This window comes from Pan troglodytes, chromosome 7 (genome assembly GCF_028858775.2).
Source record: "Pan troglodytes isolate AG18354 chromosome 7, NHGRI_mPanTro3-v2.0_pri, whole genome shotgun sequence".
Lineage (NCBI taxonomy): Eukaryota > Metazoa > Chordata > Mammalia > Primates > Hominidae > Pan > Pan troglodytes.
In genome coordinates, this window is record NC_072405.2 from 108,870,371 (window position 1) to 108,891,436 (window position 21,066).

General features: G+C 37.9%; 1 protein-coding gene and 1 pseudogene across 12 annotated transcripts in view; one reads left to right on the forward strand and one right to left on the reverse strand.

Annotated features, from left to right (window-relative positions):
• The window catches only part of STK3 (serine/threonine kinase 3), a 459,940-nt gene that overhangs the window by 257,268 nt on the left and 181,606 nt on the right, over window positions 1-21,066 (reverse strand). Inside the window, exons 1-2 of one of the 12 annotated variants that reach the window (XM_063816450.1) lie at window positions 15,214-15,314; window positions 12,905-12,956 (exon numbers count right to left, since the gene is read on the reverse strand). The exons of 10 other annotated variants lie outside the window; for them this stretch is intronic. The gene's annotated coding sequence lies outside the window, so the exon portion shown is untranslated. Of the gene's footprint in view, window positions 1-12,904; window positions 12,957-15,213; window positions 15,315-21,066 lie in introns of those variants that run through there. One more of the 12 variants, XM_063816452.1, reaches the window with a different exon arrangement.
• On the forward strand, window positions 10,047-10,650 carry LOC104007698 (ATP synthase-coupling factor 6, mitochondrial-like; annotated as a pseudogene).

The following is a 21,066-nucleotide window of genomic DNA, read 5'->3' on the forward strand; positions in this document are numbered from 1 at the left end:
AAAAATAAAGGGAAGGAAGAAAGGAAGAAAGAGGGGGGAAAAAAGACATAAAGGAAGGAAGGAAAAGTATAGATATTGACTGTTATGGACTGAATTGTGTCCTGTCCCCCCACCACCACCACCACCAAATTTTATGTCAAAGCCCTAATGCTCCATGTTACTGTATTTGCAGATTGGGCCTTTAAAGAGGTATTAAGGTTAAATGAGGTCATAAAGGTGGGGCTCTAATCCAATATGACTTGTGTCCTTATAAGAAGAAGAAGAGACATTAGGAATGTGTACATTCAAAACCAAAGGCCAGGGCTGGGCACAGTAGCTTATGCCTGTAATCCCAGCACTTTGGGAGGCCAAGGCAGGCAGATCACTGGAGCCCAGGAGTTTGAGAACAGCCTCGGCAACATAGCGACAGCCCGTCTCTACAAAATATACAACAATTAGCCAGGCATGGTGGTGTGCACCTGTAGTCCCAGCTACTCAGGAGGCTGAGGTGGAAGGATCATTTGAGCTCAGGAGGTCGCGGCTGCAGTGAGCTGTGATCACGCCATGACATTCCAGCCTGGGAGACAGAGCAAGACCCTGCCTCAAACAAAAACAAAAACCCAAAGGCCATGTGAGAACACACAGAGAAGGCAGCCATCTGCAAGCCAGAGGGAGACCTCAGAAGAAACCAGACCTGCCAACACCTGGATCTTGGAAGTCCAGACTCCAGAACTGTAAGAAAATAAACTTTTGTTGTTTAAATCACCCAGTCTTTAGCATTTTGTTATAGCAGCAGGAACAGACTAATACATTAAGTTAGATGGAGGCACAGAAACAGTGAACTGCTAATAGTCTCCAGTTTTTCTTTGGACCAGAAAGCAAGTCTGACAAGACCAAGGAGAGATGGGGTAAAGAAATTTTGCAACAGACCCAGAAGAGAATGAGGTGGTAGGCGTAGGGGAACATGTGAAAGGATTGCCAACAGTCCATTTCAGATTAGAAATCAATCTTTTGGGGGCATCAGTCTTCACAGTTACATAATTGCAGTTAAGCAGCTTGGTTACGAGGAACACAGCAAAATGGGAAAGGTAAAAACCTTTGAGGTTTTTTAAGTCTGAGTGATAATCTAGCTCTATCAGTGTAGCTGTGTCTTGGGTTGTTATCTAGAGTTATAATAATGATAGTTACCTAGAGTGTGCCAATAATAATATCTACTCCTTTTAGAGTTGTTTAAGAGTTATGTAAAACTTTATCATAGAGTTGGTCAGATAGTAGACAATAAATAATAGCTACTATACTTATTACTATGAGATTAGTTTAGTATTGGTACATTGTTAGGAAGATACAGCAAAAAAGAGAAGGAAAAAAAGGAATTAAAAGAAAGTGGTTCAGCCAGGTGTGGTGGTTCATGACTGTAATCCCAGCACTTTGGGAGACCAAGGCGGGTGGATCACTTGAGGTCAGGAGTTCGAGACTAGCCTGGGCAACATGGTGAAACCCCATCTCTACTAAAAATACAAAAAATGAGCCGGGTATGGTGGCAGATACCTGTAATCCCAGCTACTCCGGAAGCTGAGGCAGGAGAATCACTTGAACCTGGGAGGTGGAGGTTGCAGTGAGTTGAGATCGTGCCACTGCACTCAAGCCTGGGCAACAAGAGTGGAACTCTGTCTCAAAAAAGAAAAAAAAAAGAAAGTGGTTCAAGTGACAGAGTAGAGTCTTGGCTAGATAGAGGAGTAAAGTGAATGCCTGAGGATACTGACAAGCTGGAAAACAGGAGGAAAAATAAGTTACATGGCCTGAGGATGAAGTCCAGTTGAATTTTAAACCCAAGAAAATGAGAAAGATCGAAAGATTGGTAATTAAAATAAAATCCTCCAGAGAAGACTGCTGAGTGTGAATCAGCAGTTACTTCTTATATGTAACACCACAGAGAAACATAACAAAAAAAAGAAAGCCAGCTAAATGGTCGTGGCCTTGTCATTAGCTAGCAGTGTATCTTGAAAGAAGGCGCTTAAACTGTGAGCCTTACTGCTATTTGAGGATTACTGACAAATTACCTCTGGTTTCTCCTTTATTCCACTTCCATTGTACCCTCTCTCCGACAACACACACATACACACATACACACTCATCATTATAGTAAAGATCAAGAAAGGCAGTAAACAAGAGCAAAGATCTGGAAAGAAGGCACATTTTCAAAACTGACATTTGTCTTGTGCATCCTCCCACTTCCCTTTTCCCTCTCCCAGTCCCACCTCTACAAGCCCAAAAACCCCAGCTCTCACTGCTGGCTCCACTCCCAGAAAAAGCCCAAAGTGCCATGTTTCTCTTTGACCTTTCTTCCCTCCCTCCCACCTATTAAAACTTCCACTGAGTCTATCTCAGTTTAACAAGGGAAAAGGCAAACTGATTATGCCTTTTCATAATGATGCCAGGATGAACAGTAACTCATCTGTGCTTAAACCTCCCAAGTGTGTTTGGCTTAAAAATTGAAACGAATCTATTTGGCAAAATTTCAGGCAGAATGGAAAGGGGATAATTTGGGGCAAGGAGATTTTCTTTCTTCCCTGTTTTAAAGTTGTGAGGAAGAAAAAGAAGTGTTTGTCGTAACTGACAACAGACAACCACCACAGAAAAAACATCCACAGCAGCTCAGAATGCTAGACTGCTACACTTAAGGGTACTTTTTAGGTGTACAGGCCTGCATAGGATGCTGAAGTGGGGGGCTTATGATAGCAAACATGAGGAAGCAATCTACCCTACTATAACCCTGAAAAAAGTGGTTCAGAACCATCTACCAGGTCATGGTAATGACTCTCTTTTCTCTTCCCTTTATTACAGAGGCTGCCCCTCACCCTGCCCCCCAGATGCTCCCCTGATAAAAGGAGGTGGGGAAAAAGGAGGCAGCCATAAAGGCAGCAGCAGGAGTGAACTCTCCACCTTAGTTATTTCCTGTTAGAAGTGGGGAAAGAATCTGCAGCCTAGAAGCCTTAACAGAAGCCTGAGTATAAAGCAAGAAAATAGCTGTAGATAGAATCACATGAAAAAGTGACTATACAGGAAAAGGTGCCATTCAATGAGAAAAGGGGGAAAAGTATCACTGAAGAAAAGAAACACTCTCTTCCCAAAAAAGGTAGAAATACAATCAAATGTTTCAGAGCAGGGATCAGAAAACTTCGGCCCACATGCCAAATCTAACCAGTCTCCTGTTTTGGTAAATAAAGTTTTATGGGAACACAGCCACACTCATTCATTTATGTGCTGTCTATATGGCTACTTTCACATTATAATGGAAGAGCTGAATGACGGCAGCAGAGACCATATAACTTGTAAAGACTAAAATATTTACTATCTGGCCCTTTACAGAAAAAAGGCCCTGCTTTAGGAGGTCAGGGGTAAGAAGGGGACTGAGATGAGGCCATCGGATTTGATAATAAGTGATCTCTGGCAAATATGAAGAAACAATTTAAAAGAAGTTTAAAAGAAACTAAATGTATTCGAATAAAGTAGAGACAATGAGGATAAGGTATTCTTTCAAACAGCCTCTAGGAACAAAGGAAGACTACATGCAAGTCTGCATGGGGAAATAAGAAATTTTCTTGATCTCACCAATCTTCCTCCTCTTGGAGTCACTCTCTTTAATCACCAACCAAACAGCTTCCCAAACTAGAAACTTCAGAATTTTGGTAAGTGATTCTAGCTCCACACTGCTTTCTGTATCCTCAGTTCCAGGTGCAATGCTTAGTATACAAAAGATAATGTTTGTTGAGTAAAACAATTTAAGAGTACAGAATGTAGAGAGAAAAGATTGAGAAGAGAGAAAAAAATTCTGTCCCCACTTCATACCTGGAAAAACATTCCATGCCACCTCTAATGGCTACGTGGCTTGGACTCAAGTCTTAAGAGTCATCATAGGCCAGGCGCAGTGGCTCATGCTTGTAATCTCAACACTTTGGGAGGCCAAGCCCAGCAGATCACTTGAACTCAGGGGTTCAAGACCAGCCTGGCCAACATGGTAAAACCCCGTCTCTACTAAAAATATAAAAATTAGCCGGGCACAGCAGTACATGCCTATAATCCCAGCACTTTGGGAGACTGAGACAGGTGTATCACTTGAGGTCAGGAGTTCAAGATCAGCCTGGCCAACATGGTGAAACCCTGTCTCTACTAAAAACATAAAAATTAGCCAAGCGTGGTGGCATGTGCCTGTAATCCCAGCTACTTGGGAGGCTGAGACAGGAAAATCACTTGAACCCAGGAGGCGGAGGTTGCAGTGAGCCGAGATCGTGCCACTGCACTAAAAAAAGAAAAAAGAAGAAGAAAAAAAAAAAAGGTCTGGTTATTTAAAAGAGCCTGAGACTCCTCCCCTTTCTTTTGCTCCTGCTATCACCATGTGACATACTGATGCCCCCACTGCCTCAGGAAGTAAAAGCTTCCTGAGGCCTCACCAGAAGCCAAGCAGATGCTGGCATCATGCTTGTATGACCTGTAGAACTGTAGGCCAATTAAACCTCTTTTATTTATAAATTACCCAGCTTCAGGTATTTATTTATAGCAATGCAAAAACAAGCTAACACACACACAGCAAAGCCTAAGATTTACATCTATGTTTACTACTAAAAATTTTATAGATTTAGCTGTTAAATTTAGGTCTTTGGTGCATTTTGAATTAACATTTTTACAGGGTATGAGGTTGGAGTCTAATTTCATTTTTGTATATGTGGGTATCTAATTGTGCCAGCACACTATGTTGTTTTAACATCAAATGAGAAAATATATAAGATAATTTGATACTACAAATATTTGTGGTTGTTAAAATTCAGGTACTAAGCAAACAGCTCAGTAGAATACTACAACAAACATGTAACCTAATTCTCCTGTCTCTAGTTTCTCCTTTAATATCTGTTTTATATCTGTGTAAAACACAGTCCAGTAATGCAACAACTCTACATAAAACTAAAGATACTTACTGCTGACAGAATTAGAATTTCTGGAAATTCTGAGACAGAACTTGCCCCTGATTTTTCCAGTTTATACAAGCTATCCACAATCCTTCGCTCATGGCCCCCTTCCTCTCTTTTCAATTTTCCAGGCTCATCTCTTACCATTGTTCCCAACCACTTGGTCTGGCTACACAATGTTACTAGACACATCTGATGTGAAGTACTCTTGAAAGACTCTGTAGATTACTCATGCTAGACTTTTGGCTTTCCTTAACCTGGGGGTTCCCTAAAGCAGAAAGAATTTTATTTATCCCTATATTCAAGAGTCCAGGAGAGTGCCCAACACAAAGCAGGTGTTTCATAAACACTTGCTAAGTTAAAGGAATACACAGGCAGGCATGGTGGCTCACACTTGTAATCCCAGCACTTTGGAAGGCAGAGGTGGGAGGATCACTTGAGGCCAAGAGTTAGAAACTAGCCTGGGCAAAATAGCGCAACCCTATCTCTACAAAAGTAAAATTTTAAAAATCAGCCAGTCCTAGTGGTATGTGCCTATGTTCCCAGCTACTCAGGAGGCTGAGGCAGAAGAACAGCTTGAGGCCAGGAGTTCAAGACAGCAGTGAGCTATGATCACACCACTGCACTCTATCCCAGGCAATAGAGGAATATCCTGTCTCCACTCCCCTCCACACTCCAAAAAAAAAAAAAGGAATGTGCCTATAAATAGAAGACAGTGACAAAGGTAAAGGAATAAAGTAGACCAAGCAACAGGTTTGGAAAACATTAAATCATCTTGTTTGGCAGGAAAAATTGTCTATATAGGGGGATGTTGAGAGAAGCCTGGAAACCTGGATGGGACAGCAAGAGTAAAGGCCAAGTGAGGAATTTGTACAGTGATAGTTTTTTAGGGTAACTTGATGGATTTTTAGACACAGATTATACCAATTCTCTTTTCCCCCAATAAGAGATTTGTGACTTTGGCTAAATTATTTGACTCAGAAAAGACTCAAGTACTTCATACACAAAATTAGACTAATCTCTTTAGTATGATAGGCTCAGCTGGTAGGCCCATCACCCTAGACACAGAAGAAAAAAATAATCATGCTATAATAAGGAAGCTTGACAGTCATTTACGAGAGTTTACCAACTTTTGAGCAGTGAAATCTACTTTCCAAATAAACTCATACATGGAACCCTAGTACAGAAACCTTTTTTAAACCCACAATAATTGAAAGGGGCATGAAAAAAACTGGAGACCCCACACACCCACCTTCCTTCCTCTCACAAACATTGGTTCATATAATCAAGTGGACTTCAAATCAAATATGGGGAACCCTAAAGCACTACTTTAGAACACGGTCAAAAGTTTACTAATCTAGAGGGATCTAGGTAAAGTCATACAACCAAGATTCCCCTTTGTGGCTACTGATTCGAAAATAAATGCTAGGGAGGAAACAAAGATAAAAACTAAAGATGGAAAGGAAGGTCCTACTGTAATTTTCCTGACCAGACCAATGGAGGGCATAAACTAGGATGGTAGTATTAAAAAGACAGAAGCCAAGCAAATATAACATACAGAAACTGTTTTCACTTTGTTTTCCGTATTCTTGATGGGAACCATGCTGACCCAGGAGAGACTGCCCCTCCCAAGGCTAGCTACTTCTTAGACAGCAAACTACCCCTCCTTGAGTGCTTTTCGCATGCAAACCACTCAATCTAAAACTACCTCCCATCCATCCCCAGTATTCAGCTCTCACAGAACTCTTATATTCTGGGACTATTAGAATAGTCCCCTGTTCTAATAATCACGCCAGGGCCAGGTATCAAACAACTTGGGGGCTGCTCTTATATGTGACTATGCCGACATTATTAAAACCAGCCAATTCTAAGCCTCCTTACCCTGCCTCGCCTGTTCCTTCTCACTAAAATCATAATAAAGGCTCTCCCCCATGATTTCCCTAGCTATTTCTGCCTCCTAAACAACCCTGGTGCTTCCCTATGAGCACTATGTGGCGTGGCATATATGCCACCCTGTCTGATGTGCCATGCCCTCTCCACTTAGAAACTGTATCAATCTTTTCAATGGCAGTTGTCTCCTGACGTGTTAGTTTCACCATATTTGAATAATAATATAAACCACATTTTAAAAAGAGTTCAGGACCAAGCACCAAACAAACAGCACATACTTAGAGAATAAAATGTGAAGTATTAAGAATCAGTATTAAGGCTGGGCATGGTGGGTCATGCCTGTAATCCCAGCACTTTGGGAGGCTAAGGCAAGAGGACTGCTTGAGCCCACGTGTTCGAGACCAGCCTGGGCAACACAATGAGACCCCATCTCCACAAAAAAATTTTAAAAATTAGCAGGGGTGGTGGCACACGCCTGAAGTTGCAGCTACTTGGGAGGCCAAGGTGGGAGAATCACTTGAGCCTGGGAGGTCAGGGCTACTGTGAACCCTAATGGCACCAGTGTACTCCAGCCTGGGTGACAGAGAGGAACAGAAGAAGAAGGAGAAGGAGAAGAAGGAGAAGGAGGAGAAGGAGGAGAAGGAGGAGAAGGAGGAGAAGGAGGAGAAGGAGGAGAAGAAGGATAAGGAGAAGGAGAAGAATAAGAAGAAGAAGAGGAAGAGGAAGAGGAAGAAGAGGAAGAAGAAGAAGAAGAAGAAACAGTATAAAGATGAGATTTTCTAGTTATGAGAGATGCCAAAGCAGAATGTTTTAAGAGATAAACCTGACATATAGTAAACATTTCTTTTTTTTATTAAAACACATTAACTATAAATATGTTTAACATCATTTCTTATCTTCATCATTCAAGATATCTGAGCCAAAAACCTAGGCCAAAAATCCTGACTCTCATTTACATTCCACATTTAGATAATCAGAAAATACAAATATCCAGAATCTGGCCACATCTCAACAACTTTACCTTTACTACCCTGGTTCAGGCCGCCATTATCTCTTACCTGGACTACTGAAGAAGTAACCTCCTCACTATTCACCTGGCTTCCATTCTTGTCCTGCTACAATCCCTTCTCAATGAAGAACGAGCCGTTTAAATTACACATCAGACCATACCAGTCCTCTGCTCGAAACCCTGCAATGGTTTCCTGTTTCACTCAGGGTAAAAGCTAAAGGTCCTGCCATGGTTTATGAAGGCTCTAAGTGATCTGGTTCCCTGCCATCCCTCTGATCTCATCTCCTACTTCTTTCACCATCTTACCCAGCTCCAGCCACTTAAACCTCCTTACTGTTTCTAAAACATCAAACACAGTCACACATCAGTTTACTCTGACTAGAACGTTCTTTCCCCAGAAATCTGCATTGCTCATTTACTTAGCTCCTTCACATCTCTACTATAAGTCACCTTATTAGACAGGCCTTTCTTGACCATCCTACATATAATATCACAAACATATCTGTCATTCTGTATCCCTCTTATCCTGCTTTTTCTTCATAGCTGTTATCAGTACCTGATATGTTATAGTTTTCGTTTTTTTGTGTATTTTTTTCCCGAGACAGTGTCTCACTCTGTCTCCCAGGCTAGAGGGCAGTGGCACGACCTCGGCTCACTGCAACCTCCGCCTCCTGGGTTCAAGCAATTCTCCTGCCTCAGCCTCCAAAGTAGCTGGGACTACAGGCATGTGCCACTATGCCCGCCTAATTTTTGTATTTTTAATAGAAAATGGGTTTCACTATGTCAGTCAGGCTGGTCTTGAACTCCTGAGTTTGGGTGATCCACCCGCCTCAGCCTCCCAAAGTGCTGGGATTACAGGCGTGGGCCACTGTGCCCAGCTTTTTGTGTGTAATTTACTGTCTTTTCCCACTACAAATAGGTACCTAAGAGATTGGAACTTTGTTTCATTCACTGTTATGTATGAGTGCCTAAAACAGTGTCTGAGCAGGCACTCAATAAATATGAAATAAATTAACATACCAAAGCCTTTCTGAGGGATTTACACTTGTACTGCTCAAAAATCCATAAACCTCGCAAAGAGACAAAACTGGATCACTAGTGGTAATATATAAAAATGTAAAAATAAAAATGTAGTCTTCTAAGAAAGATAGAAGGCTTGACAGTAAATGATTAACTACCAAAAGAATAAAGTATAAATGAGAGATTGGCAACCATGTGAACTCACCTCAAGAGAATAATAGATACCTACAAATGAAAATGTGAAAAACTTTATAATAAAACTATATAATTAAGCACAGAGAATAAGGCTATCTTGCCAAGATTTGCTAACTTGGCAAACATCCATATTAAACTCAGCTTCCCCAATTCCAGATACAAATGGAATTGTGAATTTGGCAATTCACTGGAGAGAAAGACTGCATTACAATCTAGGTTCACATTAAAGTTACCTCATTCTTCTCAACTTAGATCTGACGCAGAGGAAAATTTTTAACAGACTCTATTGGACATATGCCATACTATAGTCAGTAAAGTTCAACATTAACATTTTAGATGTTAACCTAAATGATTTGTTTTCCTAAAACTAAACTGCACTAAAAAAAATATGCATTATGAGTATAAAATGAATTATTTTAAATAATATTTTGTCAAAGAAAAAGCAATTTATAACACCAGTCCTTCCCTCGTATTTTGATTTCATTCATGTAGTGCCTCACCCACAGCTGAACACATGGTAGCACTCAAGCTGTTCACTGATAAGAGAGAGAATATTCTTTCCTTCAAGGTTTATTAAATATAGATATGTCCACCTCAACCTTCCCAGTTATTAAAAAATGCAAATGAAAATTATGTACTCCAAATTTGTATATAAATGTATTAATCATTTATTTAATAATTAGTATGTCATAAAGCGTAGTATTAGATACTGAAGACACAAAATAAAAATTACACATGCTGCTATCAATAACTTCATAATGTGGTAGAGAAGTCCTATAAACTATAACAGAAGATGATAACTTGTATGGTCTTGGGGCACACAAGATGCAAAGGAAGCCCAGAGGAAAAGTTCCCAAGATAGAATGTGTAGAAAAAAGATGGGAGAAAATGCAGGCATAAAGTAACACTTAGAAGAAGGCAGAGGTAAACCTAACACTACCTACAAATGATAGTATGGCTAAAAGAAAGGAAATATCACATGAATAAAGATGTATGCAGAGCCCAAGGTCTTACATGACACCCTTAAAAATTTGGCTATTAATGGGGAGGATCTTAAGTAAGACAGTAATATGAGTTGTGTTTCATTTAAGATGATCAATCTAGCAGCATCATGAAGTTTACTTTAGAGAGGAGATTGAGACTGCAGATTATTAAATCAGTTGGTACTGATCCAGAAGAAGGTAGAACGATGGCGGTGGTGTTGGCTTTGCCAGCTCAGGACTGAGTGCAAGTAACATAGAATCAGCCAGATTCTCCAGAGGCTCTTCAGGTTCTCCTCTGTCTTTCAGTCAGCAGTCTCAGTCCATTTGCGGAGGAACATTGGTGTTACAGCAGTGGCGTTTAATAAGGAACTTGATCCTGTACAGAAACTCTTTATGTACAAGGTTAGAGAATACAAATCTAAGTGACAGACATCTGGAGGATCTGTTGATACTGATCCAGAGTACCAGCAAGAGCCAGAGAAGAAGCTTTTTAAGCTCAAGCAAGTGTATGGTAAAGCAGACATGAATACATTCCCTAACTTCAAATTTGAAGATCCCAAACTTGAAGTCATCAAAAAACCCCAGGCCTGAAGAAATAAAGTAAAATTAACCTGGTAGGTTGTCAAGGGTTAGCTGTACAACTAGCTAGAAGTTTCAGAATAAACATACATTCACAACTGTCAAATGTTCTTTTAATCTCGATTCCAAATAAATTAGTTGGTGATGCGGAGTATTAAAAAAATCTGGAAGGAAAAATATAGATGTGGACGAAAAGAAGGGGATATTACTTGAGAGATATTAAGAAAGTTACAGAGATGGGAACTGGTGAATAATGAAAACTTGAATCAGCTCAGTGGCAGTGGAGCTGGACAGGAAGGAGGGAAGGAAACATCAACAGGACCTGGTGACTGATTAAAGGCAGAAGATTGGGCCAGGCACAGTGGCCTGTAATGCCAGCACTTTGGGAGGCCAAGGCAGGCGGATCACTTGAGTCCAGGAGTTTGAGAACAGCCTGGGCAACATGATGAAACCCTGTCTCTAAAAGAAAAAAAATATATATATATACAAAAATTAACCAGGGGTGGTGGTGCATGCCTGTAGTCCCAGCTACTTGGGAGGCTGAGGTGGGAGGATCACTTGAACCCAGGAAGCGGAGGTTCCAGTGAGCGGAGATCGTGCCACTGCACTCCAGTCTGGGTGACAGAGTGAGACCCTGTCTCAAAATAAAATAAAAAATAAAGGCGGAAGATTGGACAGAGGGAGGATACTCTTGGTTAATGGCACCACCATCTAACCAGTTGTTTCAAATACATAGTTGGTTCAAATATAAAGGGAGAAACAAGTCTGATGAAAAAACAGTGAAAACAACTTGGAGATATTGGATTTGAATTATCTCAAAATAGTAAAGAAAATTATATAAGCAGATTATTAGAAATATGTCTAGAATTCAAGACAGAGATAAAAGCTGGAGGAAAGCCAGGGAATGGAGACAGCAGTGTTCTCTACTGCTGTCTTAACCCTTTCTTTCAGAGCCACATATAAAAGCAGTTCACTGGCACCTCCGCTTCCTGGGTCCAAGTGATTCTCCCACCTCAGCCTCCCAAGTAGCTGGGACTACAGGCATGCGTTTTTATACTATTTTGAGATAATTCAAATGCAATATCCCCAGGTTATTTTCACTGTTTTTTCCTTCTCCCAAAGGAGAACTGTTTGTCTCCTAAATCAAGGAGCACGTGAGCCTGTAAAGTTCCATAGCAGACAGGAAATAAGTGATGGGTAGGAGAAAAAAAAACAAGAAGAAAGAGGCATACCCTTCTATAATACTACAGCCAGAAAAGGGTAAAATGAGGCCCCAAAGTTCAGGCATATGTATACGGCCATTTAACTAGGACTTTTTAAGCAATAAGCATGCTGTGCTTAGGCTGTCTCAGCACTATTGTTAAATGCTTTAATTATGTAACTTTTGATACATTCATGTTATCATATGTTGTAATTACTGTTGTTACTATTACATTTTCTCTATATAGCACTTATTATGTATGGGGCAATGTACTAAGTAGCTTTACAAAAATTATTTCTTTTAATCCTCACCAAAACCCTATGAGGAAGTATTTCTCCATTTTATATATGAGAAAACTGAGGGATAGAAAGGTTAAATAACTTGCCCTCAAATACTCAGCAAATAAAGGACAGAGTTGAAAATGGAACCCAGGCAGTCTAGCTCCAAAGTCCATGATCTTAATCATCAAGTTATACTACCTCTTTTCAGGTGGATAAAGAATACTTTTGGTTACTAACTTAATCTGAAGACAACTATTTTCTAATAGGAAATATTTCTAATTTTACAATACATGTAGGAGAAAATTGAGTTTACTGATCAGAAACTTGCTAGACTACATTATTAAGTAAAAAAACACACAGAATTAAAATATTATTTAAAACATCTATACATTTTTAATCTGTATAAACATGTACATATAACAATAGTTCTCATCTATATAAATATGTACATATAATAATTGTTCTTAAATTTTACTATGCATCAGAATTTCTTGGTGGGCTTGTTAAAATGCAGATTGCTGAACCCCTACTTCAAACCCCAATCTTTCCCCTATTACTTACGAAATAAAGTACAACTTCTTTTCAGCATGGCTTACCTTTGGCCATGAGGCATTGTCTAACCATCTTTCAATAAGTTTTTAGTACATTACCTATTTTTTTATGCTTTCCCTAATACAACCCTTCCTAATAAAGCCATACATTCCTTCTATGATTCCAAAGCACCTCTAAAATAGTAAAAAACAGAACAATGATAATAATATCAATTAACTCTGTGGGGCATTCCCCAAGGAAACATGAATTACCTCATTCAATCCTCATAACAACTCCTCAGGATAAAGATTATAATTATTCTCACTGTACATATGGGAAAAAAGTGAGACATGGAGAGGTTAAATTGGGCATGGTAATACAATCAGCAAGTAGAAAAGCTAGGATTCTACCACTGCAATTATACTATATAAGCAATTACTAGATTGTTCAGTACTTGGATACTATTTAGATACAAGATTTTTCTAAGTACTAACGTAAATAATTTCCTTATTCATTTTTACACTTATTTAACTGACATTTACTGACTGCCTATCATATGCCAGGCATTGTGTTAGGCACGAAAGACTATCACGTTAAAATACAAGGGAAGACCCAGTACCTGCTCTCTTGAGACATGGAATCCAGTGGAAAAACCAAACATTAAATTAAAAATCAGAGAAATATTTCAAGAAATATGTGTTAAGGACAAAAAGTACAAGGCACTCCAAGATTATAATAGGAAGATCTAAGCTGTTTATAGTTATTGTACTGGCAGTGTCCTATTACAAGAGTATAAGTTACACAGAATATGCATTTCAGGATGCCAAATAATTCCATTTCAAAATGACACTTTCAAAATCAAATTAATTAATTATAAGACCAAAGTCATATAGTTAAAATTTAAAACATATTATTTAAAATGAAATTTAAATATGTCAGCTCTTTATTTTTCCCCTTAGCAAATGGAGCTATTACGCATCTGACACAGAATGTAATAAATATAAACTATCCAAAACTAATAAAATAGCATTTGAAAATGTCCTTGCAATATTGGTCATGATAAAGGTAAAATAATATGCCAAGTTCCTGACAATCCTAGTAGTGCATAAAGTACTTCCATTTTGGACAATGCTAACTTTCTTATGATTGAATTAGATCCATGACTTAATATACATCATTGTAAGATTTTTTTTTTACAAAAAGCAGACTTCTTTCATAATAAATTTCAAAATGAAAACCAATATTTTTTTACAGAGGAAAAATGCCTAAAAGTCCAAATACTGATCTTACAAAGAGACATGAAAGGTAAAATCAAGTATGAACCAGGCCTGGATTCCCATATCTTCAGTTTCTATTTATCGAACAGAAAAATCTTTCCAACTTTCTCCTTTCCTGTATAAGACCAAAACTATGCAATATTCTGTTTGTATTACAATTACACTAATTCAATGCAGGTCACTTGCTTTTTACTGAGTCCAGATGACATTCAGTAAACTAAACATGGGCCAATTAGTTTAAAAAAAAGAGGAAGAAAAGAAAAAAGGAAGAAACGAGTGAGTTCTGATTGCCTTTGGGTAGGTCATACAGTGGCTACAGAGCATCACAGCCTGAACTTCATTTTGGCTAACACCAACCATACGGCTAACATTAAGGACTAGCATTTTTTATTCCTTTCAGATTTCTCACGTTTGGAAATTCCAATTTAAATAATTTTCTGGTGAAAGTGAGGACAGCACTCCTGCATAATATCAGTTTTCCCCTAATTCAACTCCAATGTCTTATTTTGGAGCTACTAAAATGGAATCTGCACAATGTCTAAAAAAGTATAGTAATCCTTTTTAACCAATTTTTTTATGTATTACAGTTTTAAATGAGCAAATGAAACTGATAATTTAGCTGACACAAACCCACACAAAAAAAGATGGTCTAAAGCTATGAAGTTTCAACATCAATGTTTGTAATCTCAAATCAACCTGAACCACCATACAATTAGGTATATGATAAACTAAGTAATAGAAATATTCATAACTAAAAGCAATATTATTTTTAAATATCTTATTAGGTGTTGGCACCCAACATTTTCTTATAATCTATCATGTAAAGAAATCTGTTTTACTATTCCTTTTAAACTCTCTACTCATGCTACTTTAGTTGTGTTTCTAGAAATAAATACTAAACTCTCTGCTAATTTTTTTTGGCTAAGAAATTTTTTGAAAGTTATAATGTAACTAAGTTAAAATTTACATATAATCATAATTTGATATCAAGACTGCTTTCATACAAAAAACCTACATTAATTAATTCCTTAAGTAAATTTACACTTTATCAATTGTTGGTATTTTAAAAAGTACTCAAAAGAAACTCTTCATTCACCATTGTTACAAAAATGGAAGTCTCCAAATATGTAAACTAGCTTGATTTTTAAATTTGTTACTTATTTAGCCTAATTTTTTTAAACTTGCCTAAATTTAACTGAAGAATATTATGTTCCTGCAAGTATTCATGAATACAAAGATACAGTAATGAAGATGGAAATTATTTACTCTAACAATTCTGACTGCATGACTGTTAAATCACTTACATACGGCCAAATGATCTACAAGGAAGCAGGGAGGTCCTGAAATTGTGTACTCATATCCATTTTCAACTACTGCACAGGTGACACAACCAATCAAGGCATTACTGAAACAGAATGGGAATAGAAAGGACTTAGTGAATAAAAGTGACTTCTTTAGACAAAAATGTAGAGGTTAGCTTGTGACCAAGGTGGAAGAAACAGCAGCACCATTCCTCCCATTGCTTGTTCATATTAAGAGAAAACTGAGACCACTAAGAGGCAAAGGACAGAGGACAGCAACACCAGCAAAGAGACAGGCAGCAGTGGGGTCAGAGCATGAGAACAGTATTAAGAGTTAAACATGGAGCACAGAGGGGGTGGTTTAAAATGTCAGTTTTACTCAATTATTTATAGGACAGTTCTTGGAAATAATGTTATAATGAAATGTTGGTTATATAAAAATCTTATTTAATGTAGTAATTACTATTTAGACAAGAGCAAATATAGTAAATATTAAGTAAAAATTAACAATAATTAAAATGGGCTTATGGTCTGAAATATAATAGACATATTATGGGAAAGGATTACTGTTCTAACAACTATGCATAAAGCTGTGAAAAGGCAACAGTTATACTAGTCTGTAGAAACAGTACTCTAAAAGTTACAATAAGGAGATACACTTTTTTTTTTTTTTTTTTTTTTTTGAGCAAGGTCTTATTCTGTCACCCACACTGGAGCACAGTGGCATGATCACGGCTCACTGCAGTCTCAACCTCCTGGGCTCAACCGATCCTCTCACCTCAGGTTCCTGAGTAGCTGGGACTACAGGCGCATGCCACCACACCCAGCTAATTGTTTTTGTATGTTTTGTAGAGACAGGGTTTTGTCATGTTGCCCAGGCTGGTATGAAATTCTTGGGCTCAAGCGATCTACCCACCTCAGCCTCCCAAAGTGCTGGGATTATAGGCATGAGGCACCATGCCTGGTCCAATATGGATATTAATCCTCCTGAAATAGATGGGATTTTAAAATGCAATACTCAGTTTCAACGTTGAAATGTGCTCTTCTTTCACTGAAAATGACATGACACTGTGAAAGCTTTCTTCTAACACAGGAATTTTTAGACCTTCACACAACAAGTTTTCATAATGTTTACTACTTTCAATAAGCTTCATGACTATTAATGCTTTGGGGAAAATTTACTTTTTGTTTCTTTATTTGCTTTTCAAAACCAAAGGCATATAGTAATAATTCATTATGCTTTTACAATCAGGTTTCATCTGATGTCAATGTTATCTTTCATATCTTTTTAAGTGTTTTTCCATGTTAACGTGAAGGTGTGTTTCTTAACTTCACATAGCAAGAAACAAAGACACGCCTTTGTTCAATTTAAATATTTTGGTTCCTGGCCAGGCGCGGTGGCTCACGCCTGTAATCCCAGCACTTTGGGAGGCTTAGGCAGATGGATCACCTGAGGTCAGGAGTTCAAGACTAGCCTGGCCAACATGGTGAAACCCCATCTTTACTAAAAATACAAAAATTAGTTGGGAGTGGTGGTGTATGCCTGCAATCCCAGCTGCTTGAGAGGCTGTTATTTGTTATATGTTATTCCATATTCCCTATTCTATTCTATTCTATTCTATTCTATTCTATTCTGTTCTACTCATTCAGAGACAGGATCTCATCCCATCACCCAGGCTGGAGTGCAGTGGCGCGATCACAGCTCACTGCAGTCTTGACCTCCTGGACTCAAGTGATTCTCCCACCTCAGTCTCCCAAGTAGCTGGGACTACAGGCACAAGCCACTATGCCAGGCTAATTTTTGTACTGTAGACACGGGGTTTCACCATGTTGTCCAGGCTGGTCTAGAACTCCTGAGCTCAAGTGATCTGCCTGCCTTGGCCTCCCAAAGTGCTGGGAATACAGGCTTGAGCAACTGTGCCTGACCTCCATATTCATTTTATTCAAAAGAATTTTATACACAAAATTGTGGCAAAACTTCAAGGAAGAATATATTCTTTTGTAGTTCTGTAATCTAGTGGAAAAATGTGATATAAAAAAACATAAAAGTTAATGATATACTAGTGAAGGGTTCCTAATATTCAATTAACTTTGATTTTATTCTCAATCTATTTTATACTACCATTCTTCTTATGAAAATATCTTCAACACTTTCATTGTACCAATAAACAACAATACAATAATTAACAATTTGCATTTATTATTAAAGTATTAAATTTAAAACTCCAAAGCACCTACTTGAAAGGAACATTCCAATATAATTTAATTATTCTTGGTCATTTGCTCATGTTTCCTTAAATATAAATACAGTATACCTAACAAATAATAAGCATAATTATAAATATTATCACATTTTACAATTTTTTATTCTAATAAAGAAAACATATGCTCAAATAATGGAATTTAACTATAAAATCTAATTTTTAGCTCATTGAAAAAACATAAAAAAGGATGATCAAACTATTTACCAGTCTTAAATATTTAAGAGTATAATATGTTTATACTACTATATTTATATGTTATAAATACAGACTATATATTAACACATTTATAACTATAGTAATATGTATTTATATACTATAAAAATATACTACTATATATAATACTGGCTTTTTAAATACATTTCCTAATTTCCTTTATTTACTACTTTAACTTTGTAGTTTATAATTTACAAATTTCCCAGCACTATATCTTCCCCACAAGAAGATTTCCCTTTCTAGTGGCTACTAACATACAATGTTTAAGGATTAATTAATGATGGATTGGTTAATGAATCTGCAAAATATTTAGCTCTTTTATTTCCATTTTTCTCTCCTGCTAACTGACTTTTGACCATGTTAGTGTTTATTAAGCTCAAGATCCAAATTAGCTAAATTCTTGCCCTCCCAAACAGGAGGCAGTCTAAAGCAAAGGTGTTGGTTGACCGCAAGTTCTGGTGGAATTTACCTATTAATCAGTTCTACACCATTTTGTCAAATCTGAACCAATATAGTGCCAAAAGAACATTCTTAAATATTAAGACTTTTATCTTTGGCATACAGGATTCATTCATCCAACAAATACATACTGAGTAACTACTATGGGCCAAGCACTGTTCTAGTGCTTAACATATATTAGTGAACAAAAGAAATAAGAAATTCCTGCCCTCATGTTGCCAATTTACCAACCCTGTGCTGTGCTCCACACTAAAAATACAAAATTGAAGATACCACCCCTTACTTAAAGAAGATTTAATCTAATCAAAGGCAAGAAAAATGTCCTCAATGCAACTTATCATATAATGCTAAAATATGCATATGTAAATGGTAGCAGAAGCATATAGAAAGTGCCATGAAGAGTAGAGGGGAAGAAGCCTCTGTGCAGATGTTACTGAGTACAACATCACAAGGACTATAATTCTCTCTGCCTATAACAATCAAACACAGGCATTCCAACCTGAGAACAGATATGCCCAATACAGCTTTATATCTAACTCTATGTTGTCTTTCTTAGAGGTAAATCAAGGTGCTGCTTTACAGACCTTCATAATTAATGTCCCCTTAGCATCTTCAAGAGTTAATGGAAAAGGAGGGAAAATTCTAATCACTACATGTTGACACTTTTTAGTAGCCAAGAAAAGCTCTCAAAGAATGACAATTTTAAAAATTAACTTGTATACACTTTCTAGGTTAACCGTGGGCCTCAATAATCCCTACCATTCCAATACACAAATGTCACAAGTTCTCATTCATATGTGAGAGCTCAAACCAGTGGATCTCATGACATATGGAGTACACTTGCCATCACCAGAGGCCAGGAAGGGGAGTGGGGAGGGAGGAGTGAAATGGAGGGAAAAGGGAAATAAATGTATTTATTGGCACTGAGCTGTACACTTAACAATGGTAAAGATGGTTAATTTTAAAAATATTTTCAATAATAATATTAATAATTATCCTTACCATCCTTATCTCTTATTCACATGAAGACATTAGTTACCATTTATTAAGAGCCTCCAGCAGGAGAGGCACTGTGTACACCCTTTATATAACATTATTTCTAAGCTTAAACCTTTAGAAGATTAGTATTTTTATTACCCAGTTTTTCACATGTGAAGACTGAGAGTGGGAGAGATTGTATAATTTGCCCAAGGTTGTACACCATTTGGCCTGGAATGTAAAAGAAATCCATACGAACACAAAGTCAAGGATCTTTTCACTCTACCTGATAGCTGCCCACTCCCATAAAGAATCTAATATTTAGGGATATTAATTCCTCTTCTATGATTATTTTTAACCATCCTATATGTAGATACATATGTAAACTGATCTAAAACAGTTTACATCCTTGTTGAAAACAGGATCACATATGATTACCTAGCCTGCTAACCCAGACAGGCAGATGGATGGACAGGCAGATGGAAGAATGAACAAAATCTCAAGTATAATGACATCCAAACTGTTTAAATCTACTGCACAGTGTTCTTATAAATCTTCAATGGCAAGTCCATTTGACTGACACTATTTCTAAAAGAACAATTAGGCTAGGCACAGTGGCCCATGTCTGTAATCTCAGCATTTTGGGAGGGCAAGGCAGAAAGATCACTTGAGCCCAGGAGTTTGGGACCAGCTTAAGCAACATAGTGAGACCCTCACCTCTACAAAAATATTTAAAAATTAGCTGGGTGTGGTGGCACACACACCTGTCGTCTCAGCTACTCCAGAGGCTGAGGTGGGAGGATCACTTGAGCCTGGGAGATCAAGGCTGCAGTGAGACATGATTGCTCTCCACTGCCCTCCAGCCTGGGCGACAGAGAGCTCAAAAAATAAAATACAATAAATGAAAGCACAATTAAACAAAAAATAAACTTACCTTGGGATCTTTGTAACACCTTTATTATCCCTATTACCTCATCTTCTATTAATGTCCTTCTGGCTCACTCCAGCCACACTGGCCTCTGGTTAAGAATCAAAGAGCCAAGCATGTTCCCATCTCACACAGACTTTGTACTGTCTGTTCCCTCCAATCAAGGCAGTCTTACCCCAGATGGCTCACTCCCTTGTGTGCTTCAGTCTTTAGCTTAGATATCTCCTTCTTAACAAGGCATCCTTGACTACCATTTAAAAGTACAATCAGACCTTCATACTCCCTAATCACCACCCAATGATATATTTTATGTATGTGTTATATTTATTATGTCTAACCCAACCAGAATATAAACACAATGAAGGCAGGAATTTTTGTTTTACTCAAGGCTATATATCCTGCCCATAGAAAAGTGGCTGATGCACAGCAAATATTTGTTGAATGAATAAATGAACTTTGTGGCCAGGCACAGTGGCTCATGTGTATAATCTCAGCACTCTGGGAGGCCAAAGGAAGGATCGCTTGTGCCTAGAAGTTTGAGACCAGCCTGGGCAACATACTGAGACTTCACCTCTACAAAAAACTTAAAAATTAGCTGGGTGTGATGGCATGCACCTGTAGTCCCAGCTACTCAGGTCAATGTGGGCTGAAGTGGGAAAATCTCCTGAGCTCAGATATTTGAGGCTGTAGTTACTATGATCACACCACTGCACTCCAGCATAGGCAACAGACAAAGACCCCAACTCAACAATAATAATAACAACCGCAATAATAATAATACTAAATGAACTTCATTATTTGGAACCTAAAGAGGAATTGTATAAGTTCAACTTCATCACTGATAAATAATTCAATTAAAGACTTCTTTTAAAGCCAAGTTTTATATTATTTAGCACTACTGAACTTCCCCTTCTTATAAAATGTTTGCCTCCTTACTCTGGCCAAAAATCTTCTTTTCATTGCTCTTTAGAAGTTTAACATGATGAAAATCAGTGTTTGACTTTAAAAGTCAAA